General features: G+C 39.5%; 1 protein-coding gene across 5 annotated transcripts in view; it reads right to left on the bottom strand.

Annotated features, from left to right (window-relative positions):
• STAG1 (STAG1 cohesin complex component) overlaps positions 1-17,538 on the bottom strand; it is a 424,583-nt gene that overhangs the window by 249,086 nt on the left and 157,959 nt on the right. The window contains exon 1 of one of the 5 annotated variants that reach the window (XM_055295324.2): positions 8,595-8,707. The exons of the other annotated variants lie outside the window; for them this stretch is intronic. The gene's annotated coding sequence lies outside the window, so the exon portion shown is untranslated. Of the gene's footprint in view, positions 1-8,594; positions 8,708-17,538 lie in introns of those variants that run through there. 5 annotated transcript variants of the gene reach the window in all.

Raw genomic sequence — 17,538 nt, 5'->3', positions numbered from 1 at the left:
AACTATACACATGCTGCCCCATTCCTCAACTATGCTCCACAGGAGGGCCCAGAGGCAATGAAAACTACAATAGTGAAGGGAGTAACTACATCTATGTGCTTTTAAAGTTCTGTAAGCTTACTCTTTTTTGTAAGTCGGGTATGACTATGGGGAATGTGGTCATTAAGAGGTTTCTATGGAGATGATGGGATCCCAAGGTAACACAGCCCAAGTGGCCACACCTAACCATCAAAGACCAAGTGAGCAAATTGTCTATAAAGGGCAGTAGGGACACACTGGTATTCACAACATCTTGGCCTGCAGAGATCTTGGGCAGTAGATAATATTACCAGTACCCCTAGGAAAAAAAATAGGTGGGCAGCCCGCAAGAATACTGTTTGATTTATGGAGAAGAAAAAACTTTAGGCCTGGTAGGCAGAAATCTAACTTGTGGAGAGTTATGGCCTCTCACCAGTCTCCAGACCTGTGTCAGTTCACAGACCCAGAGCCCCTTGACTGAAGGGGAAACCAGATCCCTGTACAACTATTCCAAGTACATATAATAAATCTTTTAATCCTTTCCCAAAGGGACCTGCAGCCATTAATTAGAGATACTGTGCATTGTTGAAAGGAAATATCCAGACCTTTCATGTATTAATAGACACTGTCTCTGAATTGACATTAATTCCTGGGGATTCAAAATGCCATTGTAGTCCACCAGTTAAATCAGGGGCTTACAGTGGTCAGGTAATAGATGATGGAGTTGTAACTCATGTCTGTCTAAGAGTGGGACCACCACTGACCCACCCTGTGGTTATTTCCCCACTTCCAGAATGTGTAATTGGAAAAGGCACACTTGGCAACTGGCAGAATCCCCATATCAGCTTTCTAACCTACACGATAAAGGTCATTAAGGTTAAATATGGTTAAAGGGAAGTTCGTGGAACTTCCTCTCCCTACCAAGATAATAAACTAGAAGTAAACACTACATCCCTGGGAAATTGCAGAGTTTAATCAAAGACTTGAAAGAAGCAGGGGTGGTAAAATCTATTACATCTTCATTTAACTCACTAGTTTGGCCTATGCTGAAGTTAGAGGGATCTTGAAGAATGACTATGGACTATAATAAACTTAACTAGGTGGTTACATTAACTGTAGTGGCAGCCCCTGGAACTTGATATGCAGCTACTGACCTCACTAATTCCTTTTTCTCCAATTAACAAGAACCACTCAAAGCAAGTTGTTACCTGAAATGGACAGAAGTATAACTTCGTACTCAACTAAGTATGAATGCTTTAGCACTATGCTAGTTCTCCTGTCTCTGCCATAAGGTAGTTGTATTGGTTATCTATTATCTCACAATTTCTGTGGATTCAGGAATCTGAACACAGCTCAGTTGAATCCTCTGTTTAGGGTCTCATTAGGCTGCAATCAAGGCATTTACTGTGCTACATTCTAATCTGGATGCTCAACTGGGAAGAAGCGATTTCTAAGCTCACTTAGGTTGATTTCCTTGTGGTTGTATAACTGAAGCCCTTGACGTCCTGCTGGCTAATGGCTGGAGACAAACCTCAGGGCCAAGAAGCTGCCCACAGTTACTTTCTACATGGGATTCTTCAATGTGTCATTTTATTCCACAAAACATCACATTCTGATAACATGTTCCAGACCACTGACTGCCCCGATACTTTACTGAGGTGTCCACCAGCCTCTGAATTTGAGAGGGTTGGAGGGGCAACTCCTACATTCTACTTTGCATATGTTTTACTAAGGCTTTAGATGTACTCCCTGTTCATCGTAAACAATTAGTACAATGCTGTCAGTGTGTATAAAATGTCAGTAAATAATTATGTAAATGCCAGAGGAGAAAAAAGCTAAAAGAAATGAAAACATTCCTTAGAAGATCAGGTTGGAGGTGGAGAGGACAGAACAGGGGATTGCTATTTTGGTCACAATATCATCTGAATTTTTTTTTTTTTTTTGAGACGGAGTCTCACTCTGTCGCCAGGCTGGAGTCCAGTGGCGTGATCTCAGCTCACTGCAACCTCCACCTCCAAGGTTCAAGCAATCCTCCTGTCTCAGCCTCCCGAGTAGCTGGGACTACAGGCGTGCACCACCACGCACAGCTAATTTTTTGTATTTTTAGTAGAGATGAGGTTTCATCATGTTGGCCAGGATGGTCTTGATCTTTTGACCTCGTGATATGCCTGCCTTGGCCTCCCAAAGTGCTGGGATTACAGGCATAAGCCACCGCGTCTGGCTCATTTGATTTGTTTAAGTCATGTACACGTATTACTTAGATAAAAAAAGAAGAAAATAAAGATATGAATCAATAAATACTAGGTAAATAAAAAAACAGAAAAACTGTGGTGACAATATTAACATCAAGTTAGTATTTAAGATTAGAAGCACTAAACAGTAAAAAGGTGGCTATTATATGGTAAAAGGCTGAATATACAAAGTAGGCAAACAAATCATTTGCTTTGAGTTTGCATTTATTCTTGTATAATTCTTTTCTTTTTTTTGAGACGGAGTCTCGCTCTGTCGCCCAGGCTGGAGTACTGGAGTGCAGTGGTGCGATCTAGGCTCACTGCAAGCTCCGCCTCCCAGGTTCACACCATTCTCCTGCCTCAGCCTCCCGAGTATAATTCTTAAATCTAACAGTTTTTCACCAAATTTTTTTCTCATTGAATTATTATTTTATTATTTACTGCATCTAGACTCTACTTTGGTATATGGTATGAGGTAAAAATCTTGTGCTTTTCTTTTTTTTCAAGTTGTTAATCAACTGTCAGTCACAATTATAAGAAAAAGAAAAGTGTCAGGAGAATAAAAAAAAATTTTTTTGTAGAGACGAGGTCTCATTATGTTGTCCAAGCTAGTGAACTCCTGGGGTCAAGCAATCCTCCTACCTCAGCCTCCCAAAGTGCTGGGATTATAGGTCAAGCCCAGACAAGAACGTAATTTTTAACTTACTTACGTTATTGATACACTTAGGTCTATATCTGTTCAAGTGATCCATCTGCCAGCTGTTGAGCCACGCTAATTTACATTACCATTTTCTTAAGTTTTATGATACAATCTACAAATCGGTAGAGCAAGTCCTTCATTACTCTTCATTTTCAGAATTTTCTTGCCACTTACATGTAGGTTCTACTCAATCAGCAAGTTCAAAAACAATCCCTAATATTTTGCTGTTGCATTACATACCTAAGTTATTTTTAAAAGATTTTTAAAGGAAACACAAATAAGTATTTCAGAAAAAATATCACCTGTCTTTTTATCAATAGACCATTTTAATCTCTCAAATGACAAATAATATATTTAAATGATGACCCTCAGTGTTGCCAGAGGTTTGCAAAATAAGTATTTACAATGCTGGTAGGAAGAGAGAGCTATTTGGTAATATTTATACGAAACCTTAAAAATATTAATATTTTTGGACCCAGCAGCCCTAGTTAAATGAATCACACAAAAAAGTATATGGGCATCAAGATTTTCTAAATGTTTACTTCTACTTAGGATAATGAAAAATTATAACACAATCAAAATGGAAATGAAAAAATGGAAATTATGGAATACCATATTAAAAATTCACATATATTCAAAGAATACCAACAGTGGAAAAATTAATCATTCCACTTTTATAAAACAAATATAACTTTAACATAAGCCTAGACCAAACACCAAACAAAACACCAGGAACCAAAATCTTAAAAATTATGACTATGTGTGATACTTCTCTTCCTTTTAAAGTTTTCTTCTAAATTTCTAACAAGAGTATATATATGAGTTAAATAAAAAAGTAATAAACATTATTTTAAAAATTATACATCTAAAAGGAAATAATTTGTTAAATCATCTTAGTAAATCACTAAGTGCTGACTATATACATTTTATAGTGGAAGGTGCTAAGTGGATACAAAAAGTGCTTACCATAGTTCCTGATATAGGAAAACATTTAATCCTGCTTTGTTTTTTGTGTGGGGGTTAAAGAGGTGGGGGTGGGGGGTTAACAAAGAAACGTAAATGTATCAAAGGTACATAGCCAATACCTGCAATGAGAGAAGTTCAGGTATTAAACACGACTAGAAGAGGCTCACCACAGTTTTAAGGAGAGCTGAGGGAGTTTGTTTCACATGTAACAGATGCTTTTGAAGTAACAGTTAACATTAACCACCTGTTTCTCAGAGATCCATTAGCAAGAGCTGATAAGGGAAAAAGGAAGGAAAAAATCCTTTGCTAGTTGCTAATGGTATAATGCCAGGCTTTAAATTTGGATCATATAAATTAGCAATTCCAGGCCGGGCACGGTGGCTCACACCTGTAATCCCAGCACTTTGAGAGGCTGAGGTGGGTGCATCACCTGAGGTCAGGAGTTCGAGACCAGCCTGGCCAATGTGGCGAAACGCCATCTCTACTAAAACTACAAAAATTAGCCAGGCGTGGTGGTGCGTGCCTGTAGTCCCAGCTACTTGGGAGGCTGGGGCAGGAGAATCACTTAAACCCAGGAGACGGAGGTTGCAGTGACCAGAGATCAAGCCACTGTACTCCAGCCTAGGCAACAGAGTCAGACTCCATCTCAAAAAAATAAATAAATAAAATAAAAAATAAATTAGCAATTCCAAGATGTTATTTCATGAACCAGCAAATCGCCACAAATAACTTGAGAGATGAGCAAACGGTTGCCACAATAGTAAAGAAAAGAAACAAAAAAAGGTTAAGAAGAGAAATTACCTGTTTTTATTTTTCTCTTTGTGCATAAACTAGTGTCAATTTTTAGACCCATTCTGAACTGCTATGCTGCTTCTCTATAGCTGCATTATTTCTTTATTACAAAACATAATGGTATCAAATTAGTCAATATTGAAATGAATTAGTTTGATTAACCTTAGCATCTTATTAAAAGCAGTAGGCTCTCAGGTAATTCATTTAATACACAATTAAAAAGAAGATTAAATAAAAAAATTAATTCAGGGTAAGGGATATTGTATATGCTTAAAAAGGTATTGCCTGACTCAAAACAGGACCACTCAGAATCCTTCTCATTCTAACTTTTTTCTAGTTTTAAGTTAAATTTTAACATGATGTATTCTAGAACTCAATATCTATAAATACAAAAAAAATCTACAAAATCAGAACCACATTAAGTCCACTGAAACTGGGCTGAATTTATCATGAATTGTTTTTAATGTTATCATGAGCCCAAGTATAATTAAAATAATTTGTAGAACAATATACTGACATAAATTAGCCTCACTTGATTCTCACAAGAAGCCTAATTAGGGCCGGTGCGGTAGCTCGTGCCTGTAATCCCAGCACTCTGGAAGGCCAACGTGGGTGGATCACCTAAGGTCAGGAATTCGAGACCAGCCTGGCCAACGTGGTGAAACCCTGTCTCTACTAAAAATACAAAAATTAGCCGGGTGTGGTGGTGCACACCTGTAATCCCAGCTACTCGGGAGGCTGAGGCACAACAATTGCTTAAACCCAGGAGGCAAAGGTTGCAGTGAGCCGAGATCGTGCCCTGGCACTCCACCCTGAGCAATAGAGTGAGACACTGTCTCTCAAGGAGATAAAAACAAAAACAAAACAAAACAAAAAACCTAATTAGACAGAAAATCAATTACAAGGAAACTAGGGGAGGGAAGATGTTTAGTGACTTGCCCAAGACCATCCCAGTTAAATAATGACAACTTTCTTTGTCTCCTCATAGTATTTTCCCCACTGTAGAATAACTGGGGATCAGCTACATGTCACTCAAAGCAAAAAAAAAAAAAAAAAAAAAACCAGACGGAGAGCCTATACAACTGTTCAATTTTAAAGCCAATTTATTCTAAACACCTAAGCCAATAAAACTTTTTAAATGACCATGTAATCTGTATCACCAACAATCGTTAAAAGCACAATGCTCTCCTGTCCTGGTATTCTTGTACCATACCGCTCTTGGTTTCTTTCTCCTTATTCTTCCACTGATGTTCCTTCAAGATTATTTCCACTAAAAATATCTGAACTGAAAACAATAAGCTAGTAGTTCACACAGTAAAATTCCTCTACACATTCAACCAGTTCACAAAACCTCCTTGGCCCTTATCTGAAACTGGGCTGTTCTCCCAGTAACCTTGGAATATTACAGTACTTCCTTTTTAGGTACTTTATGATAACTGCTGTCTCCTAGCTACTAACTGTCACATGCAAGCCATCCTGTTCCCATCAGCATTCAAAAGACTGATCAGCCTTTAGGACCCTTGCCAGGATTCCTACCACCACTCCTCCACCTTGTGATAGATCAGCCTCATAAGCCACCCCTTCTTGCATGCCCAGTCACTGAAGCTTTGTTTCTTGGTTCACAGTATTCTCTATCCTAATTTGAGCCATAATGCTGAGGCATTTTGATATTCTTATTGAAGATACATCCAATATCTTTCAATCCACAATTTCTACTTCTGTAGGTCTGAGGAGAAGCTAGCAAGGAACATACCAAGGCAAGCATCTGAGTGACAGGTGAAGGATGAATTTTTAATATGGGATATGGGGCTTTTAACTTTCTTAAGTATGTTTTTTCAGGTCCTCTCTGCATCCAGTTAGGAGACATTCATATCCCAGCCCATTAATGCTGCAAACAGCATGACATCTACAAACATTTTCTAAGACTATACATGCCAGATTATACTCTGCCTTGTTTCAAGTAACTCAGGACACTCAATGAACTATAACTACTGAAAGGAGTTCCTGGAATGAATCATAACTCACATTCTTATTCTTTTTGCTGAACAGTAAATTTAGATTACTAATATCTGGGTTACAGAGCCTTAGGAAAAATATCAAATAATTATATGAACTGGAACAGCTACAAATTTCATCTTCAATGCCTTCAACAATTGTTTTACCTGTCCTAGATCAGTTTTCTCACTTATGTCTTTTAAATCAATTCCAGGCTGGGAGCAGCAGCTCACACCTATAATTCCAGCAGTTTGGGAGGCCAAGATGGGCAGATCACCTGAGGTCAGGAGTTCGAGACCAGCCTGGCCAACATGGTAAAACCCTGTCTCTGCTAAAATTACAAAAATTAGCCAGGTATGGTGGTGTTCACCTGTAATCCCAGCTACTGGGGAGGCTGAGGCAGCAGAATCGTTGGAACCTCGGAGGTGGAGGTTGCAGTGAGCCGAAATCACGCCACTGCGCTACAGCCTGTACAACAGAGCGAGACTCCATCTCAAAACAAACAAACAAAACACACAAAAATTATCTGGGCATGGTGGCCTGTAATCCCAGCCACTAAGGAGGTTGAGACAGCAGAATTACTTGAATGCAGTGAGCTGAGATGGCACCACTGCACTCCAGCCTGGGTGACAAAGTGAGACTTGAAAATAATAATAATAATAATAATAATAATAATAATAATGATAAAATTAAAAAATAAAATTAATCAATTCCATTTTTTTTTTTTTTTTTTTTTTTTTTTACCACTCTTTCCATCTGTGTTCATGTCCTCTAAGAATGCTAGCACTGACTCCAGATTAAGAAATCCTGTACTGAGATCAAAGGTCCTCACTGGAAGGAAACAAATCTCTTTTGTCTTCATATCTCAAAAGCTAAGACTAAAACCTAGCAAACAGTGAGAAATTGTATCAACATACATTCAGTTTTCTTTAGTAGTTTGGAAACAAATTGTGAATTCACTTTTTGCAAGGATTCTGCTTCATACATGATTCAAGTTAGTGTACAATGAGAAACTGCACAAGCATATTCAAACCAAATTTACTGAGAAAGAATTTTTAAGAAATCTCATTTATACCTGGATATAGCTTTATTCATGCAATGTTTTCTGTATTTCAATTCTTACTGAGGGTACATGCAGGATAATTTGGCTAGAAGCATTAAAGTAAGTTAGGTTCCCTCTTTGAAAATTAAACTAATAGAAAGCCCACCATATTTCATATATTTAAACATCTATAAACAATAATATAAATGAAATATGTAAATAAATAAAGTCCATTTTTCCTAAACATTACTTAAAACCAGTAAATGTATAATCCTTTATGTGTGTGTATACATATACACACACACACCCACACACACACACACAACAATCATAATCACAAACACTACAGTCATCTCTTTACTTACTTGATCTGCCCTAGATAATCTGTATAAAATTCTATATATATAGGGATAAAGCCTTTGGAAAATGATTTAGGGGAAATCATGAAGGGACTTAATATTATCTAAAACACCCATATTAATTTAAAACCACATGTTTGAAATCAGCAAGAACAGAAAAATAATAACATCAATATATTTGCTAAAAGCTAAGCTCACGAGTAACAGTAGGTACCTTTGGGTGTAACTGAACAGAGGCTAAGAAAATTCCTATTTAAAGTTTCTAACTTCCTTCAAGGATCTAGCTCTAAATAACCCGAAGACAGTGAATGCTCTTATCTTGGCACTAATCAGCAGCTTTTATAATCTATTGTGTTTTGGAGAAATTAAACAAAAGCAAAATATTTATTGCATGCCTTCTAATTACCTAAACATAATTGTAGTGTGACTAATCTGTATGCACTAACATGGGGAAGCAAGCATCCAGCTATGAAATACATTACTTAGCTCACCTGAGTATGTGGTAAGTTCCCATCAATGGAATGTAAATAGAGGGGCCAAAGGCTTCTAAGAAGTAGACACTGCTTCTCTTTCTCTCTCCCCTTCCAACCAAGTGAATGCAAACAACATGAAGGCTCTAGGGGTAAGAAGAGCCAGAAAATGGAGGGGCTTAGATTCCCGAATCATCCTATGAAGAAAAGATAGCTACCACTAACTCTGGTATTGGATGGTTACATAAATGAGAAACTGTCTATCATGATAAGCTACCGATTTAAAGTATATTTTTTAACAGCATGTGAACTATACATGAAGCTGCTAGACTCATTTAAGACAGGTTAAAATATCCAAAGTTAATTTCAGAGACTAATTATGTTAAAAAAAAAAAACTTCACTCTTAAGCAAATATTAATCTATTATCTGAGGATTTTCAAACAGCTATGAAATGAAAAAAGCAATTTGAGGCCGGACCTGATGGCTCACACCTATAATTCCAACACTTTGGCAGGCTGAGGCAGGTGGATCACCTGAGGTCAGGAGTATGAGACTAGCCTGGCCATTGCGGTGAAAACCTGTCTCTACTAGAAATACAAAAATTAGCCGGGCATGGTGGTAGGCATCTGTAATCCCAGCTACTCGGGAGGCTGAGGCAGGAGAATCGCTTGAACCTGGAAGGTGGAGGTTGCAGGGAGCTGAGATCACACCATTTGCACTCTAGCCTGGGTAACAAGAATGAAACTCCATCTCAAAAAAAAAAAAAAAAAAAAAAAAAAGGCAATTTATAGCTTTTGACCCAAAACATTCTGTATATTCTATGTATTACTTTTCATCCTAGGAAAATGAAGGAAAACGGAAATAAATTGCTTAAAAAGAAAAATTAGCCAGGCCAGGCGCAGTGGCTCACGTCTGTAATCCCAGCACTTTGGGAGGCCAAGGTGGGTAGATCACCTGAGGTCAGGAGTTAGAGACCAGCCTGGCCAATGTGGTGAAACCCTATCTCTACTAAAAATACAAAAATTAGCCAGCCAAAAATTAGCCAGGCGGGTCCCTATGATCCCTGCTCCTCAGGAGGCTGAGGCAGGAGAATACCTTGAACCCGGGGGGTGGAGGTTGCAGTGAGCCAAGATGGTGCCATTGCACTCTAGCCTGGGCAACAAGAGCAAAAGTTTATCTCAAAAAAAAAAAAAAAAATAGCCTACACAACACAATATTAGGTCAAAGTAAGAGTAAAGATTAATCAAGTCCAAGGAAAATTTAGAAATTTGTCAAATACTTTTTATGTTAACATCTTTTCCTCATAAAAACATTCTTAACACATTGTTCAACAAATAGCAAAACATGGATTCGCTCTTCACTTGCTCATTATCTACTGGGGAGGGTAATCAATCAGTAGATATTTACAAATATACACATGGCTGGTCTGATGGTAGTGGGTTATCAGAACTTATTAACATTAGTGTCATTAAAGTTGGTATACAACCCACCACCCGCCACTGCTATATTTGACTGGTTTTTTGTTGTTTTGTTTTTTTGGTTTTGGGCTTTTGTCTTTGTTTTTTTTGAGATGGAGTTTCGCTCTTGTTGCTCAGGCTGTAGTGCAATGGTTGGCTCGATCTCGGCTCACTGCAACTTCCGCCTCCCGGATTCAGGCGATCCTCCTGCCTCGGCCTTCCAAGTAGCCGGGATTACCGATGCATGCCACCATGCTGGCTAATTTTTCTATTTTTAGTAGAAACAGGGTTTCACCATGTTGGCTAGGTTGGTCTTGAATTCCTGACCTCAAGTGATCCACCTGCCTTGGCCTCCCAAAGTGCTGGGATTGCAGGGATGAGCCACTGCATTTGGCTTTTTTTTTTTTTTTTTTTTTTTTGTCTCCCTCTGTTGCCCAGCCTGGAGTGCAGTGGCGTGATCTCAACTCACCACAACCTCCGCCTCCCGGGTTCAAGTGATTCTGCTGCCCAGCCTATTTTCTGTTTTTTGTTTGGTTGGTTTTTTGAGATGGGAGTCTCGCTCTGTCACCCAGGCTGGAGTGCAATGGCACAATATCAGCTCACTGCAACCTCCGCTTTCAGGTTCAAGCAATTCTCCTGCCTCAGCCTCCCAAGTAGCTCGGACTACAGGCACGTGTCACCACAACCGGCTAACTTTTGTATTTTTAGTAGAGAAGGGGTTTCACTATGTTGGCCATGCTGATCTCGAACTCCTGACTCTGTGATCTACCTGCCTTGGTCTCCCAAAGTGTTGGGATTACAGGTATGAGCCACCACGCCCAGCCTTGTATTTTTAATAGACATGGGGTTTCACCACAATGGTCAGACTGGTCTGGAACTCTTAACCTCAGGTGATCCGCCTGTCTCGGCCTCCCAAAGTGCTGGGATTATAGGCATGAGCGACTGCACCTGGCCTATTTTATTTTTAAAAAGCCAATCAAGGCCGGGAGCGGTAGCACATGCCTGTAATCCTAGCAGTTTGGGAGGCCAAGGCAGGCAGATGACCTGAGGTCAGGAGTTCGAGACCAACCTGACCAACATGGTGAAACCCTGTCTCTACTAAAAACAAACAGAAAAAATTAGCAAGGTGTGGTGGCGTGTGCCTATAATCCCAGCTACTTGGGAGGCTGACGCAGGAGAATCGCTTGAACCTGGAGGGAGAGGTTGCAGTGAGCCAAGATTGTGCCACTACACTCCAGCCTGGGTGACAGAGCGAGACTCTGTCTCAAAAAACCAAACAAACAAAAAACAAAAAATAGGCCAGGCAGCAGAATCACTTTAACCCAGGAGGCGGAGGTTGCAGTGAGCCAAGATCATGCCACTGCACTCCAGCCTGGGCAACAGAGGGAGCCAAAAAAAAAAAAAAAAAAAAGCCAAATGCGGTGGCTCACGCCTGTAATCCCAGCACTTTGGGAGGCCAAGGTGGGTGCATCACTTGAGGTCAGGAGTTCAAGACCAACCTAGCCAACATGGTGAAACCCTGTCTCTACTAAAAATACAAAAATTAGCTGGGCATGGTGGCACACATCAGTAATCCCAGCTACTCAGGAGGCTGAGGCAGGAGGATCGCCTGAATCCGGTAAGCGGAAGTTGCAGTGAACTGAGATCGAGCCACTGCACTCCGGCCTGGGTGACAGAGCAAGATTCCATCTCAAAAAATAAAAATAAAAAATAAATAAAAATAAAAAAATAGCCAGGCCTGGTGGCACATACCTATAATCCCATCTACCAGGAAAGCTGAGGCAGGAGAATCACTTGAACCCAGGAGATGGAGGTTGCAGCGAGCCAAGATCGTGCTATTGCACTCCAGCCTGGGCGACAGAGTGAGACTCCGTCTCTAAATAAATAAAATAAAAATACACGTATCTCTGAGAAACAGAAGACAATTCAAACACTTCATGACTAAAAGCTAAAAGACTGGCTGGGCGCGGTGGCTCACGCCTGTAATCTCAGCACTTTGGGAGGCCGAGGTGGGCGGATCACGAGGTCAGGAGTTCAAGACCAGTCTGGCCAACACAGTGAAACCCTGTCTCTACTAAAAAAAATACACACACAAAAAATTAGCCAGGTGTGGTGGTGTGCGCCTGTAATCCCAGCTACTCGGGAGGCTGAGGCAGGAAAATCGCATGAACCCAGGAGGCGGAGGTTGCAGTGAGCTAAGATCACGCCACTGCACTCCAGCCTGGGCGACAGAACAAGACTCTGTCTCAAAAAGAAAAAAAAGAAAAAAAAAAAAAAACCTAAAAGACTGGGAGAAATGCAGTTTATATTTAGCACTTTCCTACTTTTATGCTCGAATAACCTAAAAGTTACTCATATGACCAGGACTTATTGTAAAATATCCTAGAACAGTTCCAAATATTGGTCTAAGACATGCACAAGATGATGAGCTGTAACTGCAGAGTATAAAAATGAAGGAGTATAAAAGTAATTCAGCTGAATCTCTAAAGGAGTTCAATGATGATAGCTTTATAAAAATACAATTGTGGAGACACCATGAGTTATAAAATCTGAAAATTTCTGAGGATCAAATTAATTAACCAGTTCTAAAGCATGTGCCCTGGTTTGATAGTTCACTGATGGATGTAAATATTTCATTTATCCAATTAGTTACCTGTGAAGTTCCATTTATTTTATCTGATGATGCACAACCTCTCACCAGGACTCCCCGAAAAAGCTGTATTGGTTTTGGTTGGGTGTTTTGTTTTGTTTTGTTTTGTTTTTTGCATAATCTGACTGAAATTCAAACTCCATCTTTCACTTTATGCTTTCCCCATATTTTATTATATTTCACTAGATTTGTTATATTAAGAAAGTTGTTGCAAAATTATCAAAGACAAAATAAGTACAAACATTTTTTACATAATAAAATATTACTAATAGCTTTAATGAGTGACCTGCAGAATAAACACTGGCAGTTTGTGGACAGAGTCTTTTTTCAAAAAAAAAAAAAAAAAAAAAAAAAAGAAGGGAGGGAGGAAGGAAGGTGGGAGGGAGGGAGGGAGGGAGGGAGGCAAATTGTTTAAGCCAAAAAATAATATTCCCTGGGCTGGGTGTCATGGCAATATGCACCTGTAGTCCCAGCTACTCGAGAGGCTCAGGCCGGGGAGGATCACTTGGGCCCAGAAGTTCGAGGTCAGCCCGGACAACAGTGACCTATTTGAAAGGTCAACATCTCTATTTGAAAAAAAAAAATTATCTGTTAAGTGAGAAGCAAAGTATATGTATTGGTGGTATAACAGACAAGAAATATGGCTATTGTGCAAGTTCAAATAAAACCAAAATTTTCTTTTCAACAAGATGATAACTATGAAGTAGAATTCAGGATGAAGATGCCAAATCTTTCCATTTTGGAACCACAGAGAGATAATTAAAAGAACTAAATGCAAGAAAGAAAAGCACTGTTCCTCACGTAAACTGATTAAACCTTTAAAAGGTATTCTATCACTTTGAAATGACCCTAGGGTATCATCTTAACCTTTTCCTTTACATACTATCAAAGACATCATTCAATGGAGACCTCTTACATCTATCTTTGCTGAATTCAAGAGTCAGATTTCTTGGCCCTGGACCAAGAGGAAGAAAGAATATTAAAACAGCACTTCAAGAAAGGTTGGGACATGAAGCCAGAAAGAGGTAGTCCTGGGTCAAAACCATCAAACTGAAGAATGGAAGGAAAGGGAGGAAGGGAAGTTGGGGATGATGATGGAGGAAGTATCTGCCTTGGGCCGAGAATTAAGTTTCACTCTGAACTGATCCTGAACCCTCTCTTTATATCTTCCCTACTACAGATCCCTACTTGCTGATATAGTTTGGCTATATCTCCACTCAAATCTCATTTTGAATTGTAATTCCCATAATCCCCATGTGTCATGGGATGGACCTGGTGGGAGGTAACTAAAACATGGGGGCAGTATCCCCTATAATGTTCTCATGACAGTGAGTCCTCACGAGATCTGATGGTTTTATAAGCATCTGGCATTTCCCCTGCTAGCACTCATTTTCTCTCCTGCTGCCCTATAAAGAGGTGCCTTCCACCATGATTGTAAGTTTCCTGAGGCCTCCCCAGCCATGCAGAACTGCGAGTCAATGAAATCTCTTTTCTTTATAAATTACCCAGTCTCGGGTATTTCCTAACAGCCATGTGAGAACAAACTAATACACTTGCCCATATATTCAACTCCCTCAATCCTTGATCTCTATCTTCTTATATTTCCCCAACTTTCTCCTGATGGTGATCACCAGAACTACAATGCCAGCAACAATGGCCACCAAGACCACTGAAATGACAACGCTAAGGTTAATTGCCAAATACTTCATGGTGGGTATAAGCAGGTGGCAATTTCTTATCCACATAGAGGTTACCAGCAGAAGGACTCTTTACACAACTGCATTCTGGGGCTGCCACAGGCCTAAGAGTAATTTATTCTTAGTCCTCCTCTCAAAATAGGTAGGGCAATGTCCACCAATGTCCACTGCAGACAGTCTTCTGAAAGGTTTTCTGCTACAACTTGGTATAGATGATGCACTGCTTGTAGTGCACAACTTTGTCTGAGTTCAAAGGCACAGACAACCTGGCACTAATAATTTGTGACAAGAGTGTTGTTATCATTGGCTCAGGTCTTCTTTTTCCAAATTGTGGGTGCTCACTAGGTTCACCCACCAACACAATGATATCTGGCTGCACTAGTGGGCCTTTAAATATCCTTTCTGCCACAGCTGGGGTTAGGAGGGCAATCAACATCCAAAAAGGTATGCTCACTAAAGTTCACCATGCTCTGGTCACTCACGCATGTTTTTTCAGAAATAAGGGATATAAACTGGAACAGTTCCTCTCAAAAGCCCAGTGCATGGGACCAGCCTGGGACCCACACTGCCCCTCACCTCACCCCAACACGTAGCACATTAACTTGTTCATGGTACATATTAGGTGAGATATGTCTGGCCTTCACCACTAGTAAGAAGCATGAGGCCCAGAATGCCCACCAGGGTCAGACAAGAGGAATGCAAACAGCACAGGAGGATACCCAGAGGGTGCTTGGAATAAAGACCTAGAGTTGGCTGCCTCCCATTATGCTGCCTTAGCAGCTTCTTCCTTTTTTAAATGGAAAATCCAGTTTTGAAAAACGTCAAAAGGTATACTGCTAAAATTACAATAAAATATACTTTAATGATTATTAAAATATTGAGAATTTCAATTATTTCACAATCCACCAGTCCCCATGGAAAAGAACACGTATCTACGATCTTTTACATATGAGAGAAATAAACATCTATCTTGTTTAAACAACTGTTATTTTCAGTTTTCCAATTTTATCTTCAGGCAAAGACTCTAAATGTTTAGAATATTATAAGATTTTAAATTCTGTACCCAATATTTTGCACTGTAACAGTCACAGCTATCAACACATTTCTCGTATCATACACTCAAGTATTAATTCTATTCAAGTACTTATATTTGTTTAGTTCCACAAAATTTTACTCCTTAAATTCATTACAGTATTTCTGTCTTTCAATGTGTTCTCCACATCTTTGTCATGAAGTTTCATGTTAATCAATAGTATATGTGTCCTCTCATCTAATGTCTCAGTATCATTTGTTTATAATTACAATCCTTAAGACATTCTTTGGCCATTTTAATACTTCTTGAAACTTTCAAGCTTCTCAGTCAATGAATATTAGAAAATTATTAGAACACTTTTATCCATTCTATTAATAGCTCAGAAATGCATACAAGTCCTATTACAGTTACTATGTAACTGTCAGTTCTAACACTTACAAGTTAACAGGTGGAATTTAAATAAACCCACAGCTGCTTTCCTCTTTCCTTGGTATAGCCATAGAGTGAAACTCAAGCCCAGCCTGAGAATTCCTCTCCATTTGATGATACGAAGCGATTTGGCATGTAACCCATCTATAATTCGGAGGCTGGAAGAAACCAATGTCACTATAAAAGTCCATACTTTTCTTTGACACTAGAAGAAAGCTTACTAACCCTAAGGGAGAGAGAATGTCTGATAACAATCTCTAAGACACCTACCTCTTGCCCAATCATATTTAAATGGACAAAATTAGTTTCACCTTCAAAGTCAGTTGTCAAAAGCAAACAGAAGACCAAATTGTCTCACTAAGTATACTTAATTTATAGGCTAACAACAGTTCCTTATTCACATAAGCTGTTGTTATCACTATACTAAGACCAAAGAAAGTTTGCTTAGTGTTAATAAACAGTTTTTAATTGTACATTAATAGATCATTTGATTAGTATAAGCTCTTTCTTCTTCCAAGACTGAAAAGTCCATGAAGATAAGGGTCAGGTGAGTTAAATTAATATTGTAGCCCTGCGCCTAACCCAATTAGCTTGGAATTTTTGTTGAATGAATAAACGACAGTCCAACTTTTTTTTTTTTGAGACAGAATCTCACTCCCGTTGCCCAGGCTGGAGTGCAATGGCACAATCACAGCTCACTGCAGCCTTGACTTCCTGGACTCAGGTGATTCTCCCAACTCAGCCTCCTGAGTAGCTGGGACTACAGACGCATGCCACCACACCTGGCTAATTTTTGTATTTTGGTTGAGACAGGGTTTTGCCATGTTGCCCAGGCTGGTCTCAAACTCCTGGCTCAAGAGATCTGCCTGCTTCAGCCTCCCAAAGTACTGGGCTTACAGGACTGAGCCATCATGTCCAGCCCTATAGTCCAACTTTTATAGTTGATATCTAGGTGTACAAAATGAAAATGCCAATGGATTACAGAAATTAACAAGCTCTTACTAACTCATAACTACTAAAGCAAAAAATATCACTTAGACTATATAGCTTGAAAGTTCCAAAATTCAACATGTATTTAATGTCACAGATCTAAAAGTCAGGATGTCCAAACTGCTCTCACAGCCATCCTCCAATACCTATATTCACACAAACTTTCTTTCAGTGAACACTACCAAGTCAAACAACTAGGGACCACCTTAGATTACTTCCTCTTTCTCATTTTTCATAATCATTCCAGAGCCTTAATATTTGCACAATCTGTCACTTCCTCTCCATTCTCACTGACCTTCTATAAATTTGAACTTTCTACTTTGGGAGGCCAAGGCAGGTGGATCACGAGGTCAGGAGATCGAGACCATCCTGGGTAACACGGTAAAACCCCGTCTCTACTGAAAATACAAAAAAAAATTAGCCGGGCATGGTGGCAGGCGCCTGTAGTCCCAGCTGCTTGGGAGGCTGAGGCAGAAGAATGGCGTGAACCCAGGAGGCGGAGCTTGTAGTGAGCCGAGACCGCACCACTGCACTCCAGCCTGGGCGACAGAGCAAGACTCCATCTAAATAAATAAATAAATAAATAAATAAATAAATAAATAAATAAATTTGAACTTTCTTCAGTTCCCTAATGGATCAGTGTTTAAAAAAAAAAAAAAAGCCTTTGACTGGTCTGATTCCACCCTTACTTGCCCACCAAATAATCAT

The sequence above is a fragment of the Symphalangus syndactylus genome, chromosome 10, assembly GCF_028878055.3.
Source record: "Symphalangus syndactylus isolate Jambi chromosome 10, NHGRI_mSymSyn1-v2.1_pri, whole genome shotgun sequence".
NCBI lineage: Eukaryota > Metazoa > Chordata > Mammalia > Primates > Hylobatidae > Symphalangus > Symphalangus syndactylus.
Note: the sequence above shows the minus strand (reverse complement) of the source record. Positions and strands in the feature narration are given on the sequence as shown.